Genomic DNA, 9,044 nt, shown 5'->3' with positions numbered 1-9,044 from the left:
TTTTTGAAACCAAAGCAAGGAGCCATCGTAACAATTTTGGTATGATTTTAAAGGGTATAAAATAAGAATTTTATTTCTGGTTATGGTGATGTTTAATATATCTCGGATTGTTCCTATGCTACTATTTTATACTTGCATTGAAAAAACCTGCTCCTTTAAATGTGTGAGGGGATTCAAAAGTTGAGTGTCTGCCGTGACCAATGTTTTCTGTGAAATGACGAGGTCAGTTTGATTGGTATATATAGTGCAGTGCAAATCTCTTTCAATGTGTACTTGCTCAAATAGAATCAATGTGTAAGACTGTATTTTTGGCCTACAAATATTGATTAGGTGATGAAAAAAGAAAACCCTGTTCTACAGGCCCGACCGACCCAGATTTTGAACAAATTGGGGAAAAAACTTTTCCTGTACAAATGATTGCGACCCAAATTTGGAAATTTCAGGAACAAAATTTTTTTTTTGTATTTTCTCAAATTGCAAATTATTTACAGATTTTGGTGATTTTTGGGTCATTTCCAAAAAAAAACACATGACCCTACTTGAAAGGTCCGTCCGCCCGTAGAACTGGGTTTCTTTTTGTTGTCGCCTTATGGTGTACTTACCTGCACTATTATACAAATATTGACTGCTATGAGGGGCATGGTTAAGATTATAGGCCAAGGTGATCTCAAAACCATGCTATGACCGAGGCGCAGCCGAGGTCATAGCATGGTTTTGAGATCACCTGGGCCTATAATCTTAACCATGTCCTTAATATAGCAGATCAATATTTGTTTTATATACCGAATGGATACGTGGATGCTGCGATTGCGCAGTTTGACCGGGACGCACATGACCGGTCCATAGTTCATTTCCATGGACCGGTCCATAGGCCTATAGTTCATTTTGCGGGCATAGTTAATTCAATGACTGCACTTTTAACCAATCAGATGACAGGAATCTATATATGAGGTATATAAAGTACATTTCAAACTTGTTGCACATCTTGTGATGTAAAAAGCGTATCTCCTGCAATATGAATATACTCACTATTTTGGTTACAATGATATTCCATTCAACACATTTTACTTGCAGTTTACAATAGTGAATGCCAGTGGCAGCGGAAGCATTAAAATTTTAGGGGGATGAGCATATTTTGTTCCAGTTTTATAGACAATTTAGGCCAAAATGAATGTGAATTGTACTACATTTGCAAAATAGTGCGATTTTACCCTTGGGCAATTAGTGCTATATTGTTTTAGATAATTAAGATTTTTAGGGGGGATGTCCCCTCCACCCCCACCACTCTTCCGCTGCCTGTGGTTGTTGCAGTGCAGTCTGGATATGCCCCCATACCAAGCCCTCAATTAAAAATAAGCACAGATTTATGGAGTATCTTACCACATTTAATTAATGGTACAATTGCCGTAAATCCTTTTCATGAATCCTTTGCATGGGAAAAACAGAAAAGGTGTGCCCTTAATGTTGTTTGCAAGTAACTTTAGGAGAGATGCTCCAGGAGAGGGTAGCATAGTTGTTTTATGGTTACCTGGGAGCGTGGCTGGGCACAAAACACTTGCTACAAGCAGGACTCAAGTATGCTATAAATAACCAGTCTCAAAAGACTGACAAGGTAGTGCAGAAGTGAGGTACAAAATAGTGCACAAACACCTCAAAATGGTCTGTAAACCCTCTTCACAAATGGGGATGTGCAAGATTTTATCTTCATTCAGTTTTGATACATTTATTACTCCAGGTTGCCTGTGTGTAGTAACTTATTTTACAATTTATTGTACATAGTAGGTATATTTATCCTTTATTTGTAATTGTAGGTGTAAATGTCAGTGGAACAGAGTCTGGTTAGGCCAGTTAGAAAAAAAAAATTCCAGTTGTAGGTATGATATCAATGTGAATGAGCTGACCGAGAAGAAATTATTTTTGTTTGTTTGGTGTGTATGCAGTAAAATTGTTATTCACATAGGTGACATAACTTCAGTTTTGGACTTAAATAGAACCAAGTCCCAATTGTTAATAGAAATGTAACCACCTTTTGGAAAATAAAATTGTTTCATGCTCCGTAACGTCGTATCTAGATCAGAAAATAATGATTCCACCCATTTGATGTATTTTTTTATTTAAGGACATGACTGAAGTTAGTCATTCGTTGTGAATTCTGACCTTAATTTGCATTGTTACATGAACACATCAGATTCAAGAGACATATTTCCATATATCTACCTTCCCAAGAAGAAACACAGTATCTTAATTTGCTTATCACTAGCAGATACTTGGTTTTGCGTTGGGAGTTAAGACTATTTCAAAATAGTTAGGCAATAGAACCAAATTAGTTTGATCTTCCGATCAACCATCGATGCTTGGTTGATCTTATTATTTATAAAATTAATTGACGATTGTTAATTGTGATTACATATGAATCTGTGCATGTAATGATAGTGACCAATACAAATTTACCAGTAATTCTGATTTATTAGTTGATAGTCCATAAATTACAAGCATCATAGCAGCATCGACGGTCGATCCAAAGATCAAACAAATTTGGTTCTGGTGCCTTACCTTGTTCTTTACATGTAGGTACAGCATTATGACTTTGTGATTCAAAACACATGTCTCACAAAAGAAGAAGACAGTATCTCTTTAGTAACATGTGCATAGATGACTGCATTATTACTTTGGAAAGCAGATATAGCACATGGTATTTCAGTAAGACAAGTGATATCTTAGGAATCCTTAATGGATGGCTGGCTCAGGGATGTAAGTCTTCAGGCAATTACCAGAATTCCGGAAATTTGGCAAAAAAAAATCCAGAAATGTAATGATTTTTTTTGCATTTCCGGAATTGGATGATAATTCGTCATAAAAAGAGACAAAAAACTTTTTTTAGGAGGGGTGATATGCTGCAGTCTATTCCCTGGACAACCCTCCCTAAATGTTTGATACCACACACAAGCCCTCGGCCACCTGTCCAAGGACTAGATGGATTTTAAGGAAATGGATATTGCCCATTTACATCTCTGATGGCTCTGGCACCTTGAGTGTTGCATTTTGAGAAATGATAAAAATCAATGTATGAAATTAGTGATGTTAGTAGTTTTTTTTGTTATGATATGTTTTGTTTTCAAATTATGATTTTGTTTTTGTTTCCTTATTTGTTGAGTTTATTTTAAGTAAAATAAAATAGTAATTTCTGAGAATTCAGTGATTTCTGAATGTGGTTAGTTAAAAATTATATCATAAAGCCCTTGGCTGTTTATTGGGCTATCCGTATGCTACATGTCAAATTCATTTTGCAAAATGCAAAGGCACGATGCAGACACAAAAAGGGGTAAAGATTACGAGTAATTTGTAGCTTGTTACAAATGATAATTCTTAATTTAATTTTCTACAGGTTTTCTGTAAGTCTCAAGTACACAGCTTGAGACATGTCTTATTATTTAGTCCTATGTTTATTGTCTCAACCTCATTGTGACGTGTCATGTCAAAAGTAGACACTTTTGGGCAGGATCGTAAATGGAGAAATAGCCAAAAATCTGCCCGGGGGTGAATTTTTAACAATTTGGGTTTGTTGCGAATTTGTGATATTATTGATGTTAAAAATATTGTCTGATAGTTTCAGACCAGAATATAACTGGCATCTTGTATTTTTTGACGCGTTTCAATAATAAGGCCGATATCTCAATTTCCAAGTTTATAATACCATAACTTAGGACATCTATTTCATTGGGGAAAACAGCATTGTGGAGCAAAATATCTCTATATTTAAGATATGTAAAAACCTCAAAATTGATAACCTGCCCAAAAGTGTCTGCTTTTGACATGACACATCACATTTAATCCTGGCCCCATTAAAATAACAGAATTGCAGTACGTGAGTACAAATCGCTGTCCTTGCACTCATTCCAATACTCATTGACTGGTACCTGCACTTCGTTCAACAATGAATTTTGTACCAGGAGCAATGCCTATTAAATATTCTACCTAGAAATGTATTATGGGCTATGGAACTGAAGTCAGTTACTGACTCGTATTTGCTTTTGTTACATGTAATGAAAGTGGTGCCCATAGTGCCGCTTGAACCTCAAAATGGTTTAAATATATTGGAAAGAATTTAAAACAGTGCAGCTCATACTTGAATCGTATTGGCCAATTTAGAGTTAATGTAGGAAGAGTATTGGGGTATTATATATGTAAGAAATTTGGGCAGTATTTGGGTGTATGAATATAATGCAGTGTTTTAACTGTAAAGTTAGTAATGTTCTCTTAAATTATCAATGTCCATTTGGAATTAAAACACGTTGTTATCAAATCCGTTGTATGTCTCCTTTCTTGTGTCATTGCAATTGCTAGATCAAAAAGTAAAAGGAACAATCAACAATTGAATACCTGAGTGGAAGAAGGGCCCAACTCCAATTTTTTACAAAAATGAGTTAGACTCAGCATAGTATTGCCAGCAGACTGTTCTTCCTTGTGTGCGAAAGATGAGCCAAAATCCACTCTCCAAATAGTCTTCCACGCACTCTTAATCATGGGTTTCAAGGAAGAAAGGCCCAACTCCATGGAGTTGGGCCCTTCTTCCACAGATATTGGGTTAAAGAGGATTTTTTTTCATCCATGGAAATCTGCTTTTCACTACAATAAACTTTCTTGCTAACATATTACATGCTTCTACTTGTGCAATTAATGGATAATTATCAACTTTCTGTAGCTATTTATAACCCATCTGCTTACAGAACTGGCACATGCAAGATATTAGTGGAAGAAGGGCCCAACTCCAGCTCGTATTAAGACCTGTACCGTTGCCATGGAAACATATATAATTTTGAATGTATGTAATATTGTATGTTTATGTATTGAAGATCCCCTGAAGATGAAAACATTCTGTCTATAAAACTTTTCCAAATATTAAGTTTTTTCTTGATATCTCAAAAACAGTTTTGATGGAGTTGGGCCCTTCTTCCACTCAGGTATTCAATTAGAGTCAAACATTCATTAAACGATACCGATTTATTTATTATTATTTCTCTCTCACTCTCTCTTGGTCAGATGGCGCTTGATTGCGCTGCTGTGGTCTTTACAAGAGTACGCCATCTACTTCGATCAAAAGCCAAACGTGTTGCACCATACATTCCGTGTGATGAAACGTTCTTCACATCATTTGTCCAAGATGTTGATGGACGTCCCCTTCCACGATGGCCTTCCACGGCTCCCTGAAGAATCTGCATCTCAACTCCACCATCCTTTCTTACAATGTGGCCAAAGTAGCGCAATTTCCTCTCAATGATGGACTTTTGATGTGTGCCAATCTTATTCAGGACCCAGATGTTTGTCTTGTCTTTCCAAGATACTCCCAACAGCCTTCTATAGCACCACATCTCAAATGCATCTATCTTCTTCCTGTCATTCTTTGTAATTGCTCAGGATTCGCACCCGTATGTAGCAATTGAGAAGACTGTTGCACGAAGTAACCGTACCTTGAGGTTGATTGATAAATCACGACTCCCTATCTTTGACATACTCTGAGTTGTTGTCCTTGTCATAGCTAATCTTCGTTTGATCTCGGATGTGCTATCACCTTTGTATTCAAATTGTTTAACGTCCCCTTGAGGCATGTCTTACTATTTAGCCCTATGTTTATTGTCTCAACCTCATTTAATCCTGGCCCCATTAAAATAACAGAATTGCAGTACCAGTACGTGAGTACAAATTGCTGTCCTTGCACTCATTCCAATACTCATGGCCTGGTACCTGCACTTTGTTCAACAATGAATTTTGTACCAGGAGTAAAGCCTATAAAATGTTCTACCTAGAAATGTATTATGGGCTATGGGACTGAAGTCAGTTACTGACTCTATTTGCTTTTGGTAACATGTAATGAAAGTGGTGCCCATAGTGCCGCTTGAACCTCAAAATGGTTTAAATATATTGGAAAGGATTTAAAACAGTGCAGCTCATACTTGAATCGTATTGGTCAATTTAGAGTTAATGTAGGAAGAGTATTCGGGTATTATATATGTAAGAAATTTGGGCAGTATTTGGGTGTATGAATTAAAACTTCTGCAATATAATGCAGTGTTTTAACTGTAAAGTTAGTAATGTTGTCTTAAATTATCAATGTCCATTTGGAATTAAAACACGTTGTTATCAAATCCGTTGTATGTCTCCTTTCTTGTGTCAATGTAATTGCTAGATCAAAAAGTAAAAGGAACAATCAACAATTAGAGTCAAACATTCATTAAACGATACCGATTCATTTATTATTATTTCTCTCTCACTCTCTCTTGGTCAGATGGCGCATGATTGCGCTGCTGTGAGTCTTTACAAGAGTACGCCATCTACTTCGATCAAAAGCCGTACCATACATTCCGTGTGATGAAACGTTCTTCACATCATTTGTCCAAGATGTTGATGGACGTCCCCTTCCACGATGGCCTTCCACGGCTCCCTGAAGAATCTGCATCTCAACTCCACCATCCTTTCTTACAATGTGGCCAAAGTAGCGCAATTTCCTCTCAATGATGGACTTTTGATGTGTGCCAATCTTATTCAGGACCCAGATATTTGTCTTGTCTTTCCAAGATACTCCCAACAGCCTTCTATAGCACCACATCTCAAATGCATCTATCTTCTTCCTGTCATTCTTTGTAATTGCTCAGGATTCGCACCCGTATGTAGCAATTGAGAAGACTGTTGCACGAAGTAACCGTACCTTGAGGTTGATTGATAAATCACGACTCCCTATCTTTGACATACTCTGAGTTGTTGTCCTTGTCATAGCTAATCTTCGTTTGATCTCGGATGTGCTATCACCTTTGTATTCAAATTGTTTAACGTCCCCTTGAGGCATGTCTTACTATTTAGCCCTATGTTTATTGTGTCAATCTCATTTAATCCTGGCCCCATTAAAATAACAGAATTGCAGTACTTGAGTACAAATTGCTGTCCTTGCACTCATTCCAATACTCATTGACTGGTACCTGCACTTTGTTCAACAATGAATTTTGTACCAGGAGTAAAGCCTATAAAATGTTCTACCTAGAAATGTATTATGGGCTCTGGGACTGAAGTCAGTTACTGACTCGTATTTGCTTTTGGTAACATGTAATGAAAGTGGTGCCCATAGTGCCGCTTGAACCTCAAAATGGTTTAAATATATTGGAAAGGATTTAAAACAGTGCAGCTCATACTTGAATCGTATTGGTCAATTTAGAGTTAATGTAGGAAGAGTATTCGGGTATTATATATGTAAGAAATTTGGGTGTATAAATTAAAACTTCTGCTATATAATGCAGTGTTTTAACTGTAAAGTTAGTAATGTTCTCTTAAATTATCAATGTCCATTTGGAATTAAAACACGTTGTTATCAAATCCATTGTATGTCTCCTTTCTTGTGTCAATGTAATTGCCAGATCAAAAAGTAAAAGGAACAATCAACAATAGAGTCAAACTTCATTAAACGATATCGATTCATTTATTATTATTTCTCGCTCTCTGGGTCAGATGGCGCATGATTGCCATCGCCATCTACTTCGATCAAAAGCCAAACGTGTTGCACCATACATTCCGTGTGATGAAACGTTCTTCACATCATTTGTCCAAGATGTTGATGGACGTCCCCTTCCATGATGGCCTTCCACGGCGCGGCTCCCTGAAGAATCTGCATCTCAACTCCACCATCCTTTCTTACAATGTGGTCAAAGTAGCGCAATTTCCTCTCAATGATGGACTTTCTGATGTTTAAGTATGTGCCAATCTTATTCAGGACCCAGATGTTTGTCTTCTTGTCTTTCCAAGATACTCCCAACAGCCTTCTATAGCACCACATCTCAAATGTAATTGCCCAGGATTCGCACCCGTATGTAGCAATTGAGAAGACTGTTGCACGAAGTAACTGTACCTTGAGGTTGATTGATAAATCACGACTCTTCCAGATCTTTGACATACTCTTGAGTTGTTGTCCTTGTCATAGCTAATCTTCTTTTGATCTCGGATGTGCTATCACCTTTGTATTCAAATTGTTTAACCTCCTCGATCTTTTGACCATCTATCAAAAATTCCTCTCCAGTTCCATTTCTATCAATAACCATTTAATTACTTTAGTCTTCTTGGCAAGGCCCTTCTCCTCACTGGCTTCCTTGATGCATTTCAAAAGGGCTAGCAGTTCCTCTCTACTGCTGCATATTAGAGTGGTATTATCAGCATATTGTAGATTTGTGATACTGTTACCGATTTTTGATACTGATATATTATTATTTAATTCAATTAAAGTCCATCCACAACTTGTGAATGGATTTTAACGTTGTAAAGGGTAGACTAGGTATTTTTGGTCGAAGCAGCCAAAAAAAAAAAATAATAATAATAATAAAAAAAAAAAATTTGTGCCTATTTTTTGCATTTTTCTCAAAAATTATAGCGCATTGGTGGCAAGTAAGATATGGATTTTATAGGGGCAAGGACTACAACTACTGCACTGGAAATTTTATTTCAGCACAGACAACAGTTGTGGAGTTACAGTCAAAATGAGGAAAACCAATATTTGATCAATAAATCAATAACTACTTGCCTTGAGTTGCTGAATTTCCAGTGCAGTAGTTGTAGTCCTTGCCCCTATAATATACATATCTTACTTGTCACCAATGTGCTATAATTTTTGAGAAAAATACAAAAATAGGCACAAAATTGACCAGGGGTGTAGTACTTTGAAAACTTGCTGAGATGCCAACCCTCCCTATTTTTGTAAACATTTTTGTCCATTTTGACACCAAAATTTGGCAACCTTCCTTTTATACCGTTTTGAAATTGCATGTAATTTTGAAAACCTCCCTATTTTTTGTTTGAATCCTCCCTATTTTCTGGATGTTAAGGGTAGACGAGGTATTGTTGGTCGAAAGCAACCTAAAAATCGATTTTCATTATCTAGATCAATATGTTATTGAAAATTAACACCTTGATGTTTTGCAAAAGTGCATTCTACAAATCGTATACTTTGCACACTTGCTTAATTTATTGTTGTTAATGAGTTATGTACGTTTTACAAAAGTGTTGTTGTT

This window comes from Amphiura filiformis, chromosome 4 (assembly GCF_039555335.1).
Source record: "Amphiura filiformis chromosome 4, Afil_fr2py, whole genome shotgun sequence".
Taxonomy (NCBI): domain Eukaryota; kingdom Metazoa; phylum Echinodermata; class Ophiuroidea; order Amphilepidida; family Amphiuridae; genus Amphiura; species Amphiura filiformis.
This window is presented reverse-complemented; position numbering follows the sequence as displayed.